Genomic DNA, 25,617 nt, shown 5'->3' with positions numbered 1-25,617 from the left:
GAATAGATAACTATTATATTTATTAGTTATATTAATTGAAGAGAGAACATGTATTAATATTTTCATCATTTATCTTTAAGCATTTAAAACCTAAAATAAAACTAGTGGCTCATATTCATTTCTCGCAGTAATTTCATTTCTCTCTTGAATTATCCCAAACACACACACATACATACATATAATGTTAGTGTGTTATGATATTCGTCCAAAGCTTAAAATACTTCAAATTTCATACTAACTAGAATTTTTCCCATCGCGTGTTGCAGCGAGAGCACGTTTTGTTAACAACGCATACATCAAGTTTTTTGCCGGGAATATTAATCGCCTGCAATTGAATTTTGCAAATCCACAAAGGACACATGGTCCATAAATGTAAACATGCATACAAACTTTAATTCCTTCGTTCGTCTAAAAGCTGAATTTCGCATGTCCATTCACATCTTGCTTATCATGTTGTGGTCTGCTTGTTTTGACAGCATGTCTCCAAGTGTGATTGTTGGGTTTTGATGTCTAACTGCAACTCGGGTGCTATTTCTTTGAACCTGCTGTGGAAGTTTGTGTGTTTTTATTATTTGTGTATGTGGCTGCAAAAGTTGGTCGTGTAAGTATGCTGTTATTGTAATTTAAATTATTAGTACCTGTTTAAGTAGTCACCAACGTTTGGCGGAGGTGGGTTGATGTTGGTTGTAGTAGCAGAAGTTGACTCCAGCTGCATATCTAATGAGAGTATATCGAAATTTGAGCATATTTATGAATTAACGAAACAAAATCAATGAACACTAAGTAATGGACGCACAATAATAAGAACTAATTAGGCTAATAATGGCCATTTTGAAAAATGAAGTCATTAAACAGAGCTGTTGTGTATAAGTCTTTAGTTAAAATGAGACATGGCCTATTACATAATAGTTTGGGTAGACGTAGATTAAAAAAATGCTAAGAAAAGAAAAACGAAATATTACTTCATATAAATAACAAATAGTGGAGGGAAAAGTAATGAATGACTACGGTTCGACTTTTAAACAACTACTCAATTAATGGATACACAACTTTTTTAACAAATCAATGTTTTGAATATGAGACCCTCAACACATAGTTTTTGAATGTAAACTTTTATTGATGAAACAAAAGTCGCCATTCAAATAACAGAAACATAAACAATTTAATTGACAAACTAAAACACATAACACATTTATCTATAGTCGACAATTTATTTATATTTAATTTCCTTAATTGTATTTGCTACGAATATTACAAAGTTTTCATAACTTCGTATTTGCAATTTACTACACCAAGTTATAAAATTACAGATTACCATTTAATTCCCAAGAACACTTTAAATGACAACCAAAATAAGAGAATAACCGTTACTGCTTCATATAAGATGAACTAAAGTAATGCAAAAACCAATTTCGGAATGACGTAATTTCATCGAGCACCTAACGGGCTCCCAAGAAACCAACTGCTTAAAAAAATACACAAAGTAATTGATGGGCAACAAACAACACACCAAACGGAAATGGTTATACCTGCAATTTAACGAAAAGCACTAACGAAACAGAGATAGCCTCTAACACACATTGACAGACAGCAACAATCAGCGAAAAAAGAGAAGGCAACAAATCAAACGTTGCAATAATAGAAGGAAACAACGTAAATTAGCAAAAGGAGACGATTAACGGATGTACAATAGGATTATATCTGCAACCTAAGTGTTATTTACATGAAAATACAACACAGCTAACTTACTTGGATACAAACCAAAATTAAAAACCCTATTGAAGCAACAAACATAAGGCAAAAGTGTGTGCACAACCTTTTTGTTTCAGAACTTTAGCAGCAACATCATACCCAATCGATATATATGCCTAATGTAGATCTTTATTATGGATTAGGTATCATGTAAAATATTTTATACAAATGCCAAATCAACTACATTAAGCAGCAAAACAGTTAGCCCTAATCAACCAAATAATCCCCAAAACAAAAGCACCCAACCATAATCAGTTAATCCTCATATCAAAGAGTTCCAATCACAAAATTTAACACTACGAGAGATCTCCAAATCAGTTAAGCCCCAAATGAAACACATCCAGTAACAAAGTAGGTCTATTACAAAGCACATTTGTAAAAACTAAGCACAAAAATAAGCAAAACAGCCAATTGCTTGAAATTCACATATCTCAATGATGAAGAAGGGGTAAGATTAAGCAATTAGAAAAACAAAATCAACAAAAAGCAAATATTACGGGGGGCGGAAATTTGATAAAAAAAAACCTTTGTAGTAGAACTCACCGGTAGAGAAGCAAGGAAGACGCAATCGCCAAAGTCGGTGCCGGAGACGACAAAGCAACATCATTCTCATGATATCACAGTCGCAGATCCACCGCCTCCATGGAAATGGCCGGAGAGAAGACAGAGAAAGAGGAGGTGATCGAAGATGGAGAGAACGAAAGACGCGTGTCAAGGCAGTTGTTTAACTAATTAGGCTTCAAGCAGTTGTATGATAGGAGGCATGAAAAGTAGTAGGGCTAGCACAGTGGCAATTTGTGAGACGACAGCAATCTCTCATTTTATATAATATTTCTCTTTAATTAAATACTAATATGAAGTTTTAAAAGTAATGGTATAAGGTAGTATCATATACCAAGAAATGAATATATTTGAAACCTTGATTATATATAGAAACTAGTTTTTTGGCCGGACGCATTGTGTCGGGGTAGCTGGTAAAACCTCAACGTTGATAAAAGCCGAGCATTATGATGGTGACTTGACGCGAATTCAGTCGGTATCAATTGCATTCGCTATGGTATTGACACCGTTGGTCAAATTTTAAAGTTAAAACCCAAAAAATTAATTTGTCAAATTGACATATAAAAAAACTAAATATTTAAAACGATGTTTATTTGGTTGGTCCCGAGCAATGAGGCGGTAACTCGACACGTATACGGTAGGTTTCGATTACGTTCGTTGCGGTATCGGGGCTAAAAAACGAAAAAAATATTAAAATTGTGGTGGATCAATGGCCAATGGGGGGGGGGAGTCGGTATAATTGCACGCTGGTAAAACCGGAGCGTTGAGGTGGCGAGTCTACGCGAATTCGGTAGTTTCCGTCAGCTTCGTTATAGTACCGGAAATAAAAAAAAATAACGTTTGATCAATTTCCGTTATGTTTGTTATGGTAACCAAACTAAATAAATAAACAAAATTATGAACTAATACGATGACGCAAGTGGGCCAAGCACTTACGACACCAAAATTGATATTTATATATATGCTAATAAGAGGAAACCGGTTTATAAGGGGACAAAACAAAATATGCTAAACTTTACAACAATATAACATACCAAAGTTTATGTTGTCACGTTGACAAATTATACCCTGCTTTAACTTTAAAACTAAACACACATTCATATATGAACCATATAAATAAAATAAAAAGTTAGATAATTCAAAAGAAAATTATAAATTATTTTGACTCATAATTCACGGATGACTAAAATAAATAAGATAAAAAATTAAAGAATTATAACTCTTTTGTCAAGATAGTTTTGCCCTCAAATAGATATATAGATATTAAATCCAAAAATAATATAGAAATAAATAAGCGAGTAAAAGAAGGGGACTGTTTCGAAATGGAGTGAGTCGTGTATCTAAACGTCTCTTTTGGATCAACAAAACCAAATGGATCATCGAATAATAATAATCACCCCCTTTCCAATCTCATAACCACAGATCTCTCTGAATATGAACATGAAATCCCCAACACTAATTAATCACTTTTCATTTTCATCACATCGATGAACCTCACATTAACAACAATGTCGTCCGATTCAGACCATCTCCACCGTCCATACACGTCCAATCACAAATCAACGCCCCCAACGCCGTGCCCTCATCTAACCCGGTTTAAATCCGCCACGTCGTTTCGTAACTTATTAAACCGCCTTCACGTGCGTCCGCTAGGCCGCGCGTGCGTTCGATCCGTACAACCATTCCGGTGCGGCGCGTGCGGATCACGCCCACCGCCTCTGTACCTTTGCTTGTCGTGCGATGCCGTCGCGTGTGAGGCACACGCGCCGGATCACGAGCATGACATTTTGATCGACGTGGATCGAGCCGAGCTGTTTTGTGGCGCGTGTGGGGACCAGGTGTACGACCGTGATTTCGATTCCACCGTCGTGTTGTCGCAGACGGCGGCGGCGACCTTAGGCGGTTGCGGCTCTTTTCGCGCGCTGCCGCCGGAGAGCCTGAGGAAGCGGCGGCGCGTGGAGTACCGGCCATGGACCCCTGATTCGAAAGAGCGAGCATTGCTAGGGTTAGGGTTACATTCGAGTGATTCGGACATACCGATTGGATTGAGGGGTTTAAATAATTTAGGGAACACCTGTTTTATGAACTCTGTGTTGCAGGCTTTGTTGCACACGCCGCCTTTACGAAATTATTTCCTTAGTGACCGGCATAATCGGTTTGTTTGCCAGCAAAAGAATGGTGTTAGCCAAGGAAAGAATGAGAGGATGAGTAAAAGTTTACAGAGGCTGTGTTTGGCTTGTGATACAGACGCCTTGTTTTCGGCTGTGTTTTCTGGGGACCGAAAACCGTATAGCCCTGCAAAGTTCTTATACAGGTGTGGCTTAGTTTTTTGGAATCATGCTTCTGCAATGATATTAGAATTTTGGTCTGTTGTAGTTTTTGACTGAACAAATAGGTTGTGACTTGTGAGAGATGTAAAATAAAGTTGTAAAAATTGATAGGAACATGTGGTGCCTCTTAATAATATCTTAAAAGTGGGTCATGTCTTTGTTTTTCTTGCTAAATAAAAATATATATATAAACTAGCTGTCTGTCTTAATCAATCTTTTTTTAATTAGGTGGAAAATGATATAATCTGGTTGATATTTTTGAGAATTGTTTTACAGTTGGTGGCAACATGCTGGGAATCTTGCAAGTTATGAACAGCAGGATGCTCATGAGTTCTTCATTTCCATGCTTGATGGGATCCATGAAAAGGTGGACAAAGATGACCGGAAACATCACAGCCAAGGTGAGTTCAGTTTTTATCTGTTATTAATCGTTTTCTTGTTGATTCTGCAACTGTTTATGTGGGTCACATATTTTCTTTTTGAAGTGACGTATCACATATTATATGTATAATTGGTTTTTCCTGTCATCATGTTAGTATCATCATGGTTTAATCAAGCAGCGCCCTTGTATGGGTATACTGTTATGCGATTCTCTGTTGAATGCTTCGCTTTTGTTCTTAAGTAACTCACACACATAACAGCTAGAGCACAACTGTCTGCAAGACTGCAACTTTTTCGGACTATAGAATGCATATGAGCTCTAAGACCATATGGTGTCCAGATGACAAGAATATGGTACTCTTAGAACTAACACCTAGGAAGATCATGAGCAGCTCCCCCCCCCCCCCCCCCAAAAAAAAAAAAAAAAAAACCAATAGGGTCCCACAGGATTTTCTTGTGTCACATCTATTCTTTTGGCCTGATAGGATCTTTTATGTTTTGATACAGATTATCTGGAGCCTGGAGGAAGTTCAATATAGAAAGAGTATGATGTGGCACAAGAATCCTCTAGTTTTCAGGCTAGCTTATTTCCACGTGTAAGACACTGCTTGATATCGATTTGTAACGTGTTAATGTCGGCTTCTTTGTGATATTATCTGCTCAAAACATTTGATATGTTACATTATTACCATCACCCGTCTCATTTTTTTGACTTAATGACTTATTTGGCCCTCTTTCTCATAGGTAGTGGAGATTGCTGTATTGCGCATCGAGTATTCTCGGGTATACTGCGATCAGATGTCATGTGCACGGCATGTGGATTTACATCAACCACATATGATCCATGTGTAGACATATCACTCGATTTGGTACCTAATCATGAACCCACAAAACCGTCTACCAAAACCCTTCATTCTTGTAATGGGAATGCAGAAACCGTGAATCCAGGGGTGTCTACACTACTCGGATGTTTGGATCGGTTCACGAGACCTGAAAGATTAGGTTCAGACCAGAAGTTCTTCTGCCAACAGTGTCAAGTGAGACAAGAATCCCTTAAACAAATGTCAATTAGAAAACTCCCATTGGTTTCATGTTTTCACATTAAAAGATTTGAACATTCACAAATTAAAAAAATGTCACGAAAAGTTGACCGTTACATGCAATTCCCATTTTCGTTAGACATGTCTCCGTATCTCTCATCATCTATTTTGAGGAGTCGATTCGGTAACCGGATATTTGGATTTGACGGGGATGATACTGGTAATGAAGCAGATTGTTTAAACGAGTCAACTTCAGAATTCGAGTTGTTTGCAGTTGTGACACACAGTGGGAAACTAGATGCGGGGCATTATTCAACGTTTTTAAGGTTGAGTAATCAGTGGTACAAGTGTGATGATGCATGGGTGACTCAAGTGAATGAGAACATTGTGAGGGCTGCACAAGTGTACATGATGTTTTATGTTCAGAAGATGCTTTACTATAAGGCGAGTGGTGCCTCGTGAGTAAGGAGTCGGCTTTTTTGGTGGTTTTAAGGTATTTGTTTTGGAGATTCTTGTGATTGTGTGTCGGGTCAAGTGTTGGTTTATTGTGATTTTTTTACCAACTCTTGAGATGGAAACATGTACATTCATGGCTTCATTACAGAAGAGATTTAACTATCTGTTTCTTTTTTTTTATCTTTTTCGGTTTAACTATGAAAGTGCCATTTAGATGTGTTAAAAGTGATTCACACTTGATTGTAACCAAGGTGAGTGTGATAACTGAATTGGGATGATGTCATTTGCATTCAACTGAGCTGTAGAAAAATTAAACCGAGCCGAACCAAATTTAGGAAGCTTAAACCGAACTGCGAAATTGTATTTGAATTCGGTTTGGTTTTCAATTTTCACGGAGTAGTTTTTTTATTTCTTTTATAAAAATTAAAAAGGTTACTCTTATATTTATTGGATTGGATTTGGTTAAGTATGAACTGGACTAAGGTTATAATTGGATTGGACTAAACGACAAAAATATTAACCACTATTTAATTTCGGTTCAAACTGAGTTAAGATCTCAGAAACTTAAACCTGATCTGAAAACAAAAATCAAATACGGTTTCAACCAAAAACCAAGTATGTAATTCGGTTCGATTCTAAATGGTTCCTGCTCTCTTCAGTTTGGTTTAATCTGTTTGAAAACAAATAATAAACATCCTTGGCATGTTACAAAAAAGTTATGACCAGCACAACATTGAAGAGTGTAAAGATGATGACTGCTATGGAGACCTATAAGCAAATAGCCTACTACTATAGTCTATAGCTGTTACTATAATGGAATTAATCTTGCACTTGTGAGTGTTGGTGCAAAATCCAAATAGAGAGCTAAAAAACAGGCTGCAGGCTGCTTGTAAACTTAGTTGGCTACTAATCTCCTAATATATTTGCAAACAAACTCATGTTGCATTAATATACCAAAGATGCAGAGATGCTATATTAAAGAACCAAACATAAAGAGATGCCAGATGTTACATTAAAGAACCAAACATATAGAATTGATTGTAATTTCACTTGGAAAAGCTTAAGAATGAGACCATCTTAATTCTGCATGTTAGAACCAAAATCGAGTGGTCGATATCTTCACTAAACCATAATCCGAAAGTATGGATTAATTATATTTATGTTCCCACTATGCTTTAACGTTTAGTTTAGGATACCGAGACATACTTGTATCAGCATTTATCATCTTCTTCATGTCTGCTTCCTCTTATTACAGCTAGTAACTAAAAACCACAATAACCCAAAAAACAAGATGACATAATTGTATATCTTCTCATATAAAACTCCTACACCAACTCTTCCTCAAAATACATTTACAATTATTCTATTTGCCTCCCATTAAATTAAAACAAACCATTTAGGCTCATAACAAACTCAAAAAATGAAACCGCAACCCGACTTCAGGTCACACATCTTTGGAGTTCTCTTCAACCGAACCACCATTTCGCACCAGCCTAAAAAGAATCCTCAAAATCGAAACCGCTGCAATCAAGCCTATTTCCAAATGCTCAGAACTACTTGTTTTAACAGTCAACTGTCCCATATTCCGGTTGTTCAAATTACCATTTATGAAAACATTCGTCCCTCGCCCCACTCTAAAATCCGACTCAATACTCCCACTCAAAACCGTCTCTTTATTCATAGACAGCATCGTCACAGTAAGGCTAATCTTGTCATTTCGCACCGGATAATCCCTGCCCCTTATCACCGCCTGCAAACTCCCACCACACGCCGCCTGTTCCCGCCCCCTCATTTGACCACCGTTGACCACAAACTTCACTCTCTTCCCTACCAAAAAACTATCTTCCACTTTCGCACCCGCATAATAACTGTTCCCGAACGACAACAACGACAATCCACACTCCCCAACATTCCATTCTAAAACACGCATTTTCGTGGTCCCATGAAGAGTATAGATCAACTCTTTGCCCGACGATTGAACATCCAACGCAGCGCTATAAGTGGGCCCACGCGGGTCCACAAAAGCCGTACAACACTCTGACTGTACATTAAAATCCTGCTTATCCTTGCTGACCTGTCCTGCAACCGATGCATATAAGTTTTTACTCACTTTAACAGCTGACTCCACGTTTATCCCATCAAACCCGACATCATGGTCCCAACCGTGAGGGTCAAGAACCGGTCTAGTTAGCCACTGGTCACTAGTAACAAGACACCGATACCTATGCAACGGGTTATCAGAATCAAAACTCGGAGGAACCGCCATATCGGGTAATAACACGGGATCTTGCGGGTCAGAATTTCCTTCACCAAAATCTTCATTTTGATTATTATTTTTCTCGTTACGTGCACGTAACGTTTCCTTTAACTGTTTCTTTAAGAAAAGAGTCTCGCGATAATCCAGCTCATCAAGGTACTCATTTTTTTGAGAATTTGTTAACTTTTTGAACTGGGTTTTTGTCAAGATTCGTATAGGCGGTAACTGATCATACTCGTCTTCATCTTCTTGATCCAAATCTTGAAGTGAAATATAATCGATTTCACTTTCGGTCACATTAGGGTTTGAAATATGATGTCGAAGAAAAGACGATAACAGATGAGGTAAAGAAGGGACCCGTGCGCTACTCGATACCCCCAATTCAATTCTATCTTGAAAGTCCAAAACCTTGTTAACATCATTCAAGATCTTGGTGCATAAACATGATAACAGAAACTGGGATTTCCAAATTTGCCCATCCGGAAGAATCTTGTCACCATTAATATTGGTTCTGCATTCATTATGATTCTCCACAAACAAAAACAGGTTTTCAAGTTTTGAGTCGGAAACCGCGCGATGAATATACCGTTGAAGAACATCTGTGCATCGGGTTCGATACGATTCGTATGTAACCGGGTACCCGTTTGGTCCTTCAGGAAGCGGTGAACACGAGTGAGTCATGACAAGCATTGTGTTAAACCAGATACCCGTGCCGAAAACCTCAGTTATAAGTTTTAACAACGGAAAATCACTGTAACTACTGTTAATCATATCAAACCGTTCAAAGTACAAAACCATATCGGGAGGCGATTTTTTGACACGTTTCTTGATCTTACGTAGAATCTTCCGGTTTCTTCCGATAGTGTTTGGTGACGAAGGTAATAAACCAGGTGTATCAATGAACAAAATCTTGATTCCATTAACGGTCCCGGCAACTTCTTGGACACGATCGGTGGCAGGTTGGAATGCGCTTGTCTCAGCTTTTGGTTGATTAAGTATGGAATTAATGGTGGAACTTTTGCCAACGCCTGTTTTCCCGAGGACAAGAATTGTAAACGTGAAATCCAACTCGGGTTGACCCGATGCTTCTTGTTGCATTGCAATCTCTTTCGCTTTATCGCTTCTAAGATTAACCCGTTTAAGTTCGGATTCTCCAGCCCTTATTAGCGTTGCCAGGTGCATTCGATACAAAACTTTGGCCACCATTAAATCATCTTGAGGGTGGCCCAAGCGACGAAGAAGACGCAAGAATTTGATTTGGAGAAATTCTATTTTGGTTAAGGGGTCTGAATGATTTTCCTTGTTTGTATGATGGTGGTGACGTGGAGTCTCGAACGTGACCTGGTGCAGACGTTGGTTGGGAAGAGACGGGTGCGATGTGTTTGCCTCTGAGGGTGGTGAGCTGGGGGTTTGTGTGGAACCTTGAAAGAAAGCGAATGGTAAATACTTAGGAATTAGGGGTGAATAATATGATTAATTATAATTAAAAATAGTACCTTCAAAGAAAGTGTCATTGGCAGACAATGGCCTTGCATCAGGTAAGGAGTTAGAAAGTAACTGAGATAAGACCCAGTCTTTGATGCTCATCATCTAACCTAACACAAGAAACATCCATTCATCCTTAATTGTTGTAGGGAGGGGTTGACTACTGGTATTTGTTATAGTTGAATTCAATTTGTATTAGGCATAAAGAGGGGATCAAGAATCAAACATGGGTTGGGTTAATATATGAAGAAGAGCAATTAATAAATTGAAATGATTGATACCTGAGTGAGTTGTAAGTGGATTGAATGCAACTGAGCAGAGTCAGTTAGCCTCGTCCATCGTAAACCCTAATGAATTTAGAAATTTGGGGGTAATTAATTGACGATGAGGAATTTAGACCCTAGAAAGTGGATAGGATTTGAGTTTTGAGACAAGAGACGGAGACGCGTGTGGGTGTTTTGTTGGTTGCTGCTACCCAACACAAAATCATCGCTATTGGAAGGCGTGATGATCGAGAACAAGCAATCTACAATCAATCCCTATTGAATAATCATTATGTTGTTTGGTCAAGTGGCTTATTTGTTATTTGTTGATTGATAAGTAAGCACCAACCTTTTTATCTAATTTAGCTCCTTTCAGCTTCACTCATCAGTAAACGAAAAATCACTTAAACTAATCGTATTCAAGACATATAAACACATAAAATACACGATATAACTTACTTAACACACACTATTTCACCCACACTTTCGTCCCGAAAAAGATTTACAACGGAATCAGAACCAGAAACTGTTTTACAAAACATTTAAGTTATTTTTATTAATTACATATAATACAAAAACCGCGATTGCAGATATTGCTATCCACTTAAACCCATGCCCTAATACTTACCTGGACAAATAAGGTGTGACACATTCATTAGTTTATATGATTAAGTGGAACCCACACATCAAAGCCTTGAAGCCGCCTTACCATGCTTCGTTATGATTTTACCGAGCCAGGTCACCCCAACTTTACTTAAACCTTAAAATTAGATGATCAAAACTTTGCACAACAAAATATACAATTCTAAGACTATATGTAATAGCTAAAACAATCAAGGATATTATCGCCCAACTTAAACTGGCATCAAAGTCTACTCGAATGGCCATTAGATACAATTAAGGTGCAATTAAGTAACTATCTAGCAAATGATCCCCACTACATGACATACCCCTATTATCAAGCAATACCCCAAAGTCCATCTCCATAAGTGATTATGCACGAATTCATCTGTAGGGCTTACATATGACGTGTCCCTTGTGGTCTATTTCTTAATAGTAATAGGACGCTAGCAAGGGGACCCAATATAACTAACAGCATGGATGATCAAGTCATTAGTGTATTTGTACTTTAAAGCGCGTAATGATCAAGTTTAATGACTTATGTTTGCAGAAAAAATGCGGGATTGCTCTCTGAGCTCTTTTAATATTCATAAATCCACTTAGGAAATATGAATACCCAGATAATATATCGCATAAAGACCCATGGTCTCCAAACCCCGGAGCATCCCATCAATACGAGATTTAAGGTTACAAAACCATAAGCCTATGAAGAGTTAATCACTTAAACTAAAAGTATTTTTATTTATGTTTATATCACAAGCCATTTAGTATACTTTAACATTAAGCCTATCCAAGCATCGTTCAATAGTTTATTCATATTTAAAAATTTCTTTTGGTGATCAAATCTAAAAAAAGGCTTGAGTATGGTCTGATCTTTCATCCCAATCCTTACACAGGCTTAGTTAAACAAACAAAACCCGATGATGTTTCTCACTAAAAATCAAGCAATTAAGAGTTCAATTAAGTCAACAACCAAACCGTCCTTTCATACTTAAAGGCTGAGCCTACCGACACATCTCAAATTAAGTGTATTTCTGTTCTTATATATATATATATATATATATAGGGGTGGGATCCAGTGAAAATTCCTCTTATAGAGAAAACTAAAAAACTCCTAAAAATACCTAAAAACTATTTTTAACTTAAATTTTTTTTTTGAAGTTTCTGTTTTTTCCATTATTCTTATATGTTGTTATTGGTTCAAAAAAAAAAAAAAAACCCACCTTGTCGGTAACCTCGTCGGTGTAGTGCACATGTGTAATGGTGTGCATTGCATGTATGCAAAAGTGTTTGTATTGCATAGTATGCAACACTACTGCACATATTTGATACACACTATTGTATATATGCAATATAAGACTAATACACACATCGATTACACATTAGTACTTATGTGTAATACAACATTAACGCACATGTGCACTACATCGATTTTTATTTTATTATTAATTTTTTTCCATATAATACAACACTACTACACATATACAATACACAAATATTGAATAAATACAACTAAACACTATTAAACTTAAAAATAGATAGTGATACACATGTGTAATGCAACAGTTTCGCACAGTAATACGTATGTACATTACAACGGGTTTTTTTTATTTTTTTTTAATTTTTTTTAATTTTTTTCGAGTGAAGGGGACCAAAATATAAGAATAATGGCAAAAAAGGAAATTTGAAAATATTTTTTTATATTTAATTAAAATAATTCTTTAGGAGTTTTTAAGTTTTCTCCCTAAAGATGAGTTTTCTCTTGATCCTCTCCCTATATATATATATATATATATATATATATATATATATATATTAGTTTTAACAAACAGTTCCCAAATTTTCTATCAATTTCCATTATTTTGCAAAATAATTTAAAATTAAGGACATTTTTAACATTTTCCACGTTTTTTAAACTTCAATCTTGCATCCCCACACTTAAACGTTACATTGTCTCCAAAGTAATTTTTCGTAAAATCGAGTGTGATACATGGGAACTTAAACTATTTTAACAAAACAAAGGAAAGAGGCATGTCAAACGGGTCCTGCTGATAAGTATTGTTGCAAACTTAACCGAACTCCTTGAACTTTGATGTGACAATATATGCTCCACTGAATCTTGACTAGACCACCATGAACTTCCCCACACTTAGGGTTTAGTATGACTGCTAAACACAAACAAAAAGTAACATACAAAAAATAAAAACAAAAATAAAGAAAAACAAAATAAAATAAAAGGTCGAGTTGCCTCCCAATCAGCGATAAGTTTTTGTTAAGGTATTCAGCCGGACCGTTACCTCATTTTGCATTTATGGTGGTCTAATGGAGTGCTTACCTTCTACCGCTTCATTCTTTTTTACTTCTCCAACAAAGTGGTAAATTATCCATAGTATTCCACCTTGGCCCAAAACACGCCAACCTTCTTTGTTCATTCTCAAACCCCAGTGGCTTATTTACCTTCTCCTTCTTTGGTGGTTTTTTCCTACTCCTTTCACCTGTCTTATTATTACCAACCTTTTTCCTCGCAGTCTTGATATTATCGTCTAAAATAGCCAACTCCCCAATATGAATCTCTACCGCATTCAACTCCTCTTTCTCCTTCTCCCGCTTTGACCTATCAAGCACACAATCTTCCTTTTTGGTATCATCCTCGCTTACACGAGGAAGACACCTGTTAGTAGCACATGTTATAGAATATTTATTTTCAAAAGAATAATCATATGAATTTGAAAATATATTTAGAATTAACTTACGATTACCAAAGATCATGCCCACTGTTCCGTCTCGGCAATTGATTTGAGCATCTGATGTTGCCAAAAACGATCTCCCCAATATCACTCGAGGTTCTTCTTCCTTTTCAGCTGGTGCATAATCAAGAATAAGAAAGTCTTCAGGATAGTAAAAATCACCAACCTTCACCGCTCGAGGCCGTCTTCGAGTGCAATCAGCTAACACCAAGGTGGTGTCAACTTCTTGTAAAGCTCCATACTCAAACCGGTCATACACACTCCCTAGTGGAACACTTACACTCGCACCATAATCAACAAATGCCTTGGTAGTCTTGAACTCACCAATCTGAATGGGGATGAGTGGTGCCCCCATTTCAAATTCTTCAATCGTGACATTCTCCATATTATCTTCAATGGTTATGGCACTAACGTGTGCATTTTTGGAGTTGAACGAACTGCTGCTTTGATGACTTGGGTTCTTCAAGGTATCACTCGGTAGCTTTGACAGATTTCTTTTCAAACTCGCCACTTCTTCCGCGAGCTGACCACTTGTTTATCCCATGATGCATTAGCTTTTTCCTGGAGCTCTAACCTTTGATTAACACTTTTATTCTGAGTTTCTTGATCTGCCTTCACTTGTTTCAGGAAATCCATTACATCCTTGATTGACTCTTCTTTATTACCCCCATAATTTCCTTGCCCTTGCTGATTATTCTTTTTATATATATTTTTTATACCCACCAAACTCTCTCTGATTGTACCTGCTCTGAACATTACCTGCACTATTCCCATACTGCCTTTGATTCGACTGATAGCCTGTTCTCTAAAAATACCTTGAAAATTTGGGTTTTGCTGATTGTTCGGGTTTCCATAGCTGAAGTTTGGGTGATTTCTGAGGTGCGGGTGATAGGTGTTTGAGTTCATATTGTTGTTGTTATTGTACCTCCTCTCCACTTGAAAAAAATTGACCTCTTCTTCTTCTTCATCTTCGTCATCTTCTGCAAACCCACAACTTGCCAAATCATGCCCTAATTCGCCACACCCTTCACAAACCGGGTATGATTTTCCCGACTTACCTTTTTCTCTCGTACCCACAACCATCATCTGATCTAACTTTTTCTCTAACCTTGCCATTCGATCCTCTGAACCTCCACTGCCTACCGCTTTCACAACCGCCCTTTTCACCATTCGATTTGAGTGAGCCTGCCTCTTAGAATTCATGGCATGTCGCTCCAAGTGTTACCAATCCTCATTCTCGTCATTCGTAAAAAACGACCCATTCGTGGTTGACTGAAGATCGCGCGTGGTTGACTGAAGATCGCGCACATCATCAATTAACTCCCACAAAGCTATTCCATGATGAGGACAGGTTCTCAATAACAGCTTAAATCTTGTGAAGGCCTCGTGAAATGTTTCGCCCGCTCGTTGTTGATAATTTCTGATGGTTGTTCGGGCCTCTAAAGTTCTTTGCGGTGTGTAATACTCATCTAGAAACTGCTGAGCTAAGTCTTGCCACATGTAAATGCTAGCTGAAGGTAACGATAAGAACCATTCTTTTGCTGCATCCTTCAAACTAAACTGGAAAACAACCAACTTTACCTCATCCGCAGTAAACCCTTGACTTGAGATAGTGGCACATATCGAAATTGAACTCGCTTAAGTGAAGGCATGGCTCCTCTATGGCTTTCCCGTAAAATGCAGACATCCCGGTCAAACTACTTTGCCTCACTGAAAACGTCCTCCCATCTCTAACCGTAATAATAATGGGTAATGGGTACGTGGCCACTTGTGGAATGACATGGCTTTGAACCCCCTGAATTGGTGGTGGGACAAATGCTCTTGGGACCCCATCATCAAACTCGTACTCGGGAATCTGTGGCTCTTGAATAACTTGTCTTCTCTATGCTCTGCGGATTTCTCAGTTACTAAATTAGCTCGGGTGTGTGGTTACGTTGGGGCTTTTGTTGTTGATCTCTTCGATAATACCGACCCCCATTAACATCCTCTAATTCTTCCTCATCCTCAAACTCCTCAAAATCATCAAACAACACTATTCTATTATTTACCCTCACAAAATCAAATACACCATGACAATTCGGTGGTTCAGACCTGATTAATCAATCATCTCTCATGTGAAAATGTCTATGATTGTGGTCACCACCTCTACGGTTTCTGTTGCAGTTAGAGTTTGCATTCGGATTTTGATTAAGTGGTGATATGTTATTCTGTGGTGTTGGCTGCTCTTGGATTTGAGGTTGCCCTGGATTCTCTGGCTGGTACACATGTGGGTCTTGGTTTTCTGGATTATCCATGACTTCTTCTTTCGGTTTGAAGTTTCAGCTTCTGACTGTGGATTAAAGCCATTTCTTTGAGCTACTCGATTTCTTTTCGCTGCTTTTTTGATTTCTGGACCAAACTGTAGCGGCTTTTTGTCTCGAGAATATCTTGTATGCATCAACCTGCAAGATCAACTGCACACACGAAAACACACAACCCCGCGTAAAATCAACGAAAAAAAATGAACAAAAACTAAAATTTAAACTAAGCTGTCACACCCCAACCTATGGCAACTATCATGATTGCTCATAGCTCGAGGTAACTATCATGCAATAAATATGGCAATATCTAATAATTTATTTTATTCCATTCAAAGCATAATATCCAAAAATAGCAAGTCAACCATAACAATAATCCATGACAAATAAAGAAATAATCCAACTTAAAACTTAAATAAATTGTCTTTATTACTCCTAGGGTCTCGACTAGCAATCCAATAATTCAAAATCCTCAGTTCAAGCAATAACCTGCATATGCGTAGAAAATATAATAGTTTGTCAACAATAATGTTGAGTGAGCAAGTCATTAGTTTTGCAATGATATATAATAATATGAAATGTAGCAAAACGTAAGTAAATCGGTAAATTTAACCAAACCAATGAGCAAATAAGTGTCACGTGAACCATTTCCAAGCGAATCGGGTGCTGGTTAACCAAGACGGTCGTATAATCATTCTATATGAGAATATGTTGGACCTCTCCGAATGCGTAAAATAACCAAGTAAGCAAATAGAAAATATGTTCAGCAATTCACACACAATACAATGTTTGCTAGTGTTAAGATATATATAATAAAAAATACTATAGTACACATACGCCCCCAAAACGTTTGAAATAAGTAAAACGGGGGAATGACAAAACTCACCTTAATAATAAGCGAGTTAATGAGATTTTATGAATAAAATAAAGAGTCTTCCGATTAACTCGCTGAATGAGAATAATCAAAAGGACTTGAAACTTAACGATATGAAAGTATAAGTAAAAACAAACCTAATGCCGCTGGAATAAATCCAAATGGATGAGTAGAACTTGAGTTATGTAACGTTTAAGCTAGTCGAGTCTGACCAGAATCCGAACAGCGAGTCAGAATTCGGGTTTTGGTCAGAAGCCTTAAAATTTTATTACGAGAAGAAAAGTCTTCTGGATCGAACGTTGAATCCGATCAGAAGTATAAGAAAACGTTAAGTCAAAGTTATTGACTATTTTGCCCTTAAACGGGTTTGACTCGCACTGACCCGTCAATACCCCTCAATCTCAGAAATTGATTGAGGGTTATCGAAAAGTATTAATGAACATTTGCTCAGTTAAAAACTTACCCGGAATACGCTTAGATTAACGGTAAATCAATGTCAAAGATGATAGATCTGGTAAAGTCAAACTGCAGCTAACGAATCTTCACTTAAACGAGCAATAACAAGCAAGAAATCGCTGGGTTATGATATGTGACGGCTGGAAACTCTTAGGTGCTGTAACCATTAGGGTTTGGAGTTATGAAGAGTTTATATAAATGTTAAACTAACTTGTTGGAAAAGAAACGGGTCGATTTTGGTAACCGAATCACATAATTAAGAACAAAATCGGGTCATATATTCACCAATATATTAACCAAATTACTGATTATGAACCTAGACAACATTACACACTAAATACAATAACCTGTGGCTCAAATTTCGAGATTTAGGATTGATTTAGGAAATATTTAGCATTAAACGAAGATCACAAACTAATTTGGCTGATCTGGTTGCATCTTCGCGCCAGGCTAAGATGCAGGGCTGACATCTTAGTGCCGCGTGAAGGTACAGCTTCACCAGACTTTCAACTTTTGACAGTTTTAGTCCATGTAGTTCTAAAAACGTATTTTTAAGTCATTTTAAGCGATTTTAAGAGTTTCTAAGGGCTATTTGGCACACATGAAAGTTAAGGAATTATAAACTAAGATAAAAATAATTATTTCACTCATAAATGCGTAATTTTATTAATAAGAAAGATCCGAATAATGTGCGTAACCCGATAAACGAATACAAAACGAATACGGTAAGACCCGAAATGTTACATAAACTAAGTTAAACAAAACTTGCACTTTGCGCGTTGATTTCCTAGCAACGGCGCCATTTTGATCGATGTCCAAAGGTCAATAAAAAACATTTGTAAAATACCTTTACTAGAAAGGGCAAGTAAGGTGTCGAATCCACAAAGAATCAGTGAAAAGTGGTAATCAAGTTCAATTCTTAAACGACTAATTATACTAGGCGGACAAACGATGTTAAGCGTTTATAAGATTTTTTAAATGAGAAAACTATTAATTTGAGTTGTAAACAATTATGAAAAGGTAATCAATTTCCAGGTTTCAGGTTTTGAAGTAATTGGATAGATAATTAAACCTAGTGGATTATAATATTTGTTCGAATCAGTTAAACCAAAATACTAAATGTTTGACTATGTTGATCGTCAGAACTTAATCCGAATGATTGACATGGCTAAACAATATTCTAATTGATTGTCGACTTTAGGTGTTGATGAACCAATTCAGTATTATGGTTAAAGATAACTAGGTCAATGACACTAAGAACTCAATCCTAATTGTTGATGACCAAAATCATTAACTGATAAACTGCAAATCTCATTGATTTCCCAAAAACACTTTCAAGCACACAAACGGAATCCAAAAGTAAGGTTTAGAGTACCAATAATCCAACATACAACTTAACCCTATGCCCCGAGATGGTCACGAGTGGATTAGCCTTGCATAATCATCTTCAATAGCTCTCTTGATTCTTCAATGAATGATGGCATGGGTGATTCAGGTAATTGGAGGTGTTAGGATGATGGAAAAAAGCTCCACGTTCGTTAAAATATGTTAGGATATGAAGCATAGTCGTCATAGGGTTGAATTGTACTTAAATAATAAGAAAAAACCTCAAAATTATGATTTTCCGTCCAGGCGACTGTAGCCTACGGTCAGTGACCACTGCTTTACGGTGCAGTCCCCACCGTACTATTACGCCTATAACTTCTTCGTTATAACTCCGTTTTATGCCTTGTTTTCGGCCACTTCTTCGTCTTCAAATTCTCTATCATTCCACGTAATAAAATCTTCTTTCCATTCCATCTCAAATGCTCAAATTTAGCTCCTTTAAGCTCCACTCACCCGTAAACGTAAAACCACTCAAAGTAATCGTGTCCAAGACATATAAACACACAAAATACATGACATAACTTACTTAACACACACTATTTCACCCTCACATCAAGGACTAAAAAACAAAGTTTTTTAAATCTAGAGAAACGATGTTTGCCCTTATATATATATATATCCACTTTCTAAGTATATTAATTATATATTTCCCTAGTGTTAAACCCTTAATTACATATTTCCTCTTTTAGCATGCAATTACTGTTTCATCGTTATCAAACAAAAGGTTCCTGCTTCCATTCACGCGTCCGCCCTCCGTCACCTTCGGTGTTGGGTTCTTCGTCCACTCAGGTATGTTTTTGGGGAACTTTTACTTCTTTATTTGAACCCATTTTTTAAACTCTGTTTTGTAAGCATGTTAGGAATTCGAAAGAGAGATTTAATCTTCAACGTGTACCTCTCGCTTCTCTTGGTTTAATTTAATTATCATATTAGTATGTATCATTTGTTAGTTTGTGTGCATTATTGATTCAGTGCTGTTTTTTTTATTATGCGTAGTGGTTTTTAAATTTAACCTTTTAGGATGTATTTTGGCTAAATTTAAGTGGTTGAAATAGGGCTTTAGATAGTGTTTTTCAGGATGCACATGTTATGGAAAATATTTAAGGACCCAGAATTAAGAATCATCTTAAGGATCCTAAACGATGCACCAGGATCCTTAATATAGCTAAGTGTCCTAACACGATTTAGCGTTTAAATATTATTAACATTGATACTATTACTCTATATACTTTGCAGGGTGAATCATAATTGATCAAATTAAATCAAGAACAAAGCACTTAATGGTGATTCAAGGAAAGGCTAAAAACTTGGAATCGTTACCTGAATACTCGTCTTGATGATTAAACGGATATAATGCAAGAAACAACTCGCAATTCATTCCATGCTGAAGACTAGCTCAACCAATGAACATTAAGATGTTAGGGTTGTTACAACAAGTTATTAATGAAGATATGATATTCTGTAATGGTTCCAGGATCCTGACAGCACATCAGGATCATAGACAAAAGACAAATCTTGGATAGATACAGTATCCTTAGCTATTAAGTTAATTAATAACTCATTTTATTATTGTCTTGGTCTTGCAAGTAACATTTGAATATTAAAATTAAGCTGAAGACTCGGTCAAACATTAATTACCGGGTCATTGAAGTTGTTATAACAATCAATTAATGGAGAGATTAAATTCTAACTACCCCAGGATCCTCGCCAGAGCATTTATTACTAATTATTGCTATTTTATCTATATATAGAGATGTCTTGATCACTATTTTGGTCAAAAATTATCTAAGAAATTTAGTAATCAAACTTTATAAGTAAGGTAGCGTGCTCTTCATAATATTGCAGGTGTGTGTGTGTAGTAGTAAATGAGTCAGGATATAGCGAGGAAAAACCCTTGATCCTTAGTAGGATCTCGGGAAAAAAACCTGGAGAGGGGAAAACTATCCGCTTGCCTCAGATTTATTCATAAGAAAAATATGTTACAACTCGAGAATTGCTGATTAACAAGTCTAGAGTATAGAAGAGTGTTAGTGTAGTGCACGTGTGTAACACCCCGGCTTAAGCGGAAACGCCCGAGTGTGACGTACAGATTGTTCAAACACACGTGGCACTATTTGGTGACCATAATAACATTAATTCATTTAAAACATCATATAACACAAGTTCCAAAGTAAACAAGTACATCCAAATCAAAGATAAACAATAATAATAATCTGTTTATTTGAATACCCTATATAAACTACGCGTCTTCAATACTTCAACCTCTAATCACAGTACCTGTAACATATGTATAAAATATGGTCAGCTATAAGTATAGTTGGTGAGATTTCCACAGTTTGATATACTACGTAAAAACCATACAATTCCATGAACTCGTAATATGCGCAAGTAATGGTTCTTTACACTCGATGCAATGGACCTGAGCGTTAAGAACAAAAGAAGGTCCTTTCCAGTTGGGGCTACCAACGTACTCGGATATGAGGTCCCTTTTCGACTCGATATGCTGAACATAGATCCGCGCAAGTTGATCAACCGAGAACTTTTCGTTGATTGGAATGAAGTGCGCGGACTCAGTCAAACGGTCGACAATAACCCAAATTCCGTCGAGGCGGTTTCGAGTGGTTGGGAGTTTAAACACGAAATCCATGGTCACATCCTCCCATGTACAAATCGGGATGTGCGGTTTCACGACTAAACCAGATGGTCGCTGATGCCTGGCCTTAACTTTAGCGCAAGTAAGGCACTTTGCGACGTACAATGCAATGTCTTTCTTCATACTGGGCCACCAGAATGTCGATCGTAAGTCGAAATACATTTTATCCGCATCGGGATGAATGGAATTTCATGACTTATGAGCTTCGTCCATGATGAAAGTACGAAGATCATCACGATTGGGAACCCACAAACGATTAAGGTAATACAACAAACCATCACGCTTAGTTTCGAGTTGAAACTCAGCGCCACAGGACATTTCGTCGTGCATATTACTCTCAGTGACCGAGACATGTTGGGCTTCAAAGATCTAAATTTGGAGATCGGTTTGAACGGTTACGCCATGAAGCAAGATGGATTTCACATGGGTCTTGCGACTAAGGGCATCGGCTACAACATTCGCTTTACCAGGGTGGTAGCGAATTTCGTAGTTGTAATCGCTAAGTAATTCGTCCCATCGTCGTTGCCGCATGTTCAAATCCTTTTGGTCAAAAATGTGTTGAAGACTCTTGTGGTCAGTGAATACCACACATTTTGTGCCATAAAGGTAATGTCCCCAAATTTTCAACGGAAAAACAACAGCGCCGAGCTCGAGATCATGCATCGTATAGTTCCTTTCATGAACTTCAAGTTGCCATGAAACGTAGGCGATGACTTTACCTCGTTGCATGTGACACCCGGTAATTTCCCAATCCCATAAACCAAGTAATCAACCTAATTATTAGGTGATTGTGAATATTATGCGCGCCATGTTATAATCAGCGCGGGGCATATGTTATATGCGCCATGCGCGGATGCGCGCCATGTTATAATCAGCGCGGGGCATATGTTATATGCGCCATGCGCGGATGCGCGCCATGTTATAATCAGCGCGGGGCATATGTTATATGCGCCATGCGCGGATGCGCGCCATGTTATGATCAGCGCGGGGCATATGTTATATGCGCCATGCGCGGATGCGATGCATGTTAGGATCAGCGCGGGCATATGTTATATGCGCCAGCGCGGATGTGATGCGCGCCATGTTAGGATCAGCGCGGGCATATGTTATGTGCGCCACGCGCACAGGTTTTGTGTTTTCATAACTTAATTTTATGTCGTTTCTGTCTAATGGGTTGCATATCTCTTCAATGATCAATAAGTAAAACTATGTTGAAACAATATCCTAATTTCCTAATTAAGACCCTAATCATTTATGCGCGCGCGGGAAAAGGGAACTAACCTCCCCGCATGGCGGGAACATTGAGAGCTAGTTTGTTTGAAGCTCCAAGATGGGATTGACTTCAACATAACTGATCACTATGTTGAAATACCAAGACCTCATGGAGAATCTACAAATGAAACTCAACGTCCCTGACTACAAGAAGGTTATGCACCTACCCGCATCAAATAAAAAAGGAGTTATGAGCGACACCTGCGGGAAGAATCCCCGCGGGACACCTTAAAACTAAACCCTTTACGAATGAACGTCTGCACAGAAACCAACCACCTTTTCGCTTAAATCCAAAAGTTCACCCTGTTAATAAACTCTTAGAACGCTGGTTCCAGCAGAGCCAGATGGACCCACAGGATTCCTTATAAGGACGCCTGCGCAGTGATACGCGCAGGATTCGTTACAAGGACGCTTGCGCGAAGACCAACTGGAGCCGCCGGACCCACAACGTTCAAAGGAATGGTCTTTACGCAGAAGGCTATACGCGCAAGGCTACACGCACAAAACACTTAGTCTATTCTTCAGATGAAAGGGGATTACCCCCGCCCAGAAAGAACCAGTTGCGTGTTTCAGAGATTTTTACCTTTTGACTGCACACTGACAACAGTACCAGGAAAAGTATACTGTAACACGAAATGTCAGCTGTCAGCCGCACCTACTCTCACCAACCACAGTCCTGCATGTACTGTCAAATCCATCAGAATCTTTATAACCACTCCCTAGGACCATCACCCCCATCCCTAAAATAAATAATAATAAACCCCATACCTTGTCATCTTTACACCCAATATAAATAAGATTTCAATCCCCTAAATCAAGGAATTGTGTTCCCTTGAATTTGCCTATAAATAAGTATCAATTCTTGAATAAAAATATCACACAAACACACTTCAAACTCCTCTCCTAAACCTGTAATTCTGCACTAACCATCTCCCAAGCATCCATCGCTAGGTAAGCCGAAACTTTAGTCTTGAGATTTACTTTTCTGACCAGCCCTTATATTCTTCGATTACTTGGTCTTAATACCCATATTTCTTGTTATTTAAACATATTCTAGACTTCCAATTTCGAGGCTAACATCAGGAAACCCGAATCTCGTTTAATCTCTCTAAACCATCACTTAACAAGAATCACAGGTGAGTCTCACAGCCCCTATTTTCACTGTTTTTAAACTGTTTTCGGGGCGAGGGACACGTGTTTAAATTATGTTTTATCATGGTATATTTACAAGCAATGCAAACGATTATCTGTTCATGGTGTTTATCTTGGTTTTCAATGTAAGTGCGCAAGATTTAGACAGTGATCACTTTGTCAGTGGAACTCTAAGGGTAGGGACTACTGTGTTTGATCAACCCACTCGTAGGGGTCGCACCTCTTTGCATAGACGAGTGCCTAGTATGGTCATGGGGTAGTACTACTGGTTGTAAAGCCCGCTCGTAGGGGTCGCACCTCTTTGCACGGACGAGCGCCTAGTTTTCCGAGCACAACGTCCGCGCGTAACCCGCGGGACGGTATTGTTTTAGCTCGTAGTGGCAGCGCCACTTTGCATGGACGAGCCCGGTTTTTCAGAAATGTCCGCGCGTAACCCGCGGGACGGTTTTATCAAGCATATGTTTTAATGATGTTATCAGAAATATGTTTCAATATGGTTTTATCAAGGATATGAGGCAATACGATTTATCAAGTCACCAAAACTTGTGAACTCACTCAGTTTATACTGATTCAAATGTTTTTACGTGTCTTTCAGGTGATAATTAGTAGCGCAAGGAGTCACACATAGAGCACTTCACGCAGAACATCTATAAAAATGGTTTTTGGAAGATTTTAGTTCTATCCCTTCCACACGCGTGGTTGTTCCCGCCGTGTAAGGGGATATGGCGCGGAAATCTTCAACGTTTTTCATATGTGGATGTTTTTATATGTAATTCTAAACAATGTAATGTATTTTGTAATAGACATTTCATGCGCAATGGAAAATTTATTTGAATGTTTGCAATGACCCGTGCTTGATTATCAATTCCCACTCGCGCGCACCCGGCTGTTTCCGCCGTTTAGGGCCGGGTGTGACAGATTGGTATCAGAGCACTGGTTATAGCGAACTAGGAAAGAAGTTTTAACCTAGACTATAACCGTAGGGGAATCGCATGAAATATTTTGCAAAGAAAATATTTTCAAAAGAAAAACCACACACACACTTAGGAACACGGGTCACACAATGTCTAGTGAACACTAAGGATAAGAACATTATGTGCTCAGGGTACATGCGCTAAGTTTGATATATTTTCGTTCTCTTTTAAGAAAAACGAGAATGCCTCCAACCAGAGCCAAGGGAATTACTATGACACCCGAGGAACTCGTAGAAATAATCGCGCAGGCGATCGCAACGCATGAGGCCAGCAAGGCCGAATCAAGTCAGGGTCGTCAAGAGACCGAAACCCCAGAACCCGAATCAGGAGCTTTGGACAAAGGATGCTCCTATAAGACATTTATGGCCTGTAAGCCTTGGCCATTCAAGGGCACCGAAGGGGCCATTGGGCTCTACAACTGGATCGACAAAATGGAGACAGTTCTCTCCATTAGCGGGTGTAGTGAAAATCAAAAGGTCCTTTACGCGACCTGCATGTTTCAAGAAGCGGCCTCGTCTTGGTGGAAGCTTCAAGTGAAAACATTGGGACGAGAAGTTGCTCTCCACAAGACCTGGGAGGAGCTGAAGGAAATGATGATGAAAAAGTTCTGCTCTCGCGCCGAAATTCAGAGTCTACAGCAGGAATTTTGGAACCACACCA

At 38.1% G+C, this 25,617-nt stretch overlaps 2 pseudogenes across 1 annotated transcript; one reads left to right on the top strand and one right to left on the bottom strand.

The window, feature by feature from the left end:
- Window positions 1-3,791: 3,791 nt before the first annotated feature.
- Window positions 3,792-6,622, top strand: LOC143561482 (ubiquitin C-terminal hydrolase 22 pseudogene; annotated as a pseudogene). The gene is made up of 3 exons (XR_013140312.1): window positions 3,792-4,627; window positions 4,920-5,044; window positions 5,769-6,622. The product of XR_013140312.1 is annotated as a ubiquitin C-terminal hydrolase 22 pseudogene (transcript).
- Window positions 6,623-7,778: 1,156 nt separating this feature from the next.
- On the bottom strand, window positions 7,779-10,367 carry LOC143561484 (translocase of chloroplast 90, chloroplastic pseudogene; annotated as a pseudogene).
- Between the last annotated feature and the right edge of the window lie 15,250 nt (window positions 10,368-25,617).

This window comes from Bidens hawaiensis, unplaced genomic scaffold (genome assembly GCF_021521415.1).
Source record: "Bidens hawaiensis isolate Kalapana, Puna unplaced genomic scaffold, B.hawaiensis_p1.1 tig00020689_1, whole genome shotgun sequence".
Taxonomy (NCBI): Eukaryota; Viridiplantae; Streptophyta; class Magnoliopsida; order Asterales; family Asteraceae; genus Bidens; species Bidens hawaiensis.
The sequence above is the reverse complement of the archived record's forward strand: the minus strand, read 5'-3'. Positions and strand labels throughout refer to the sequence as shown.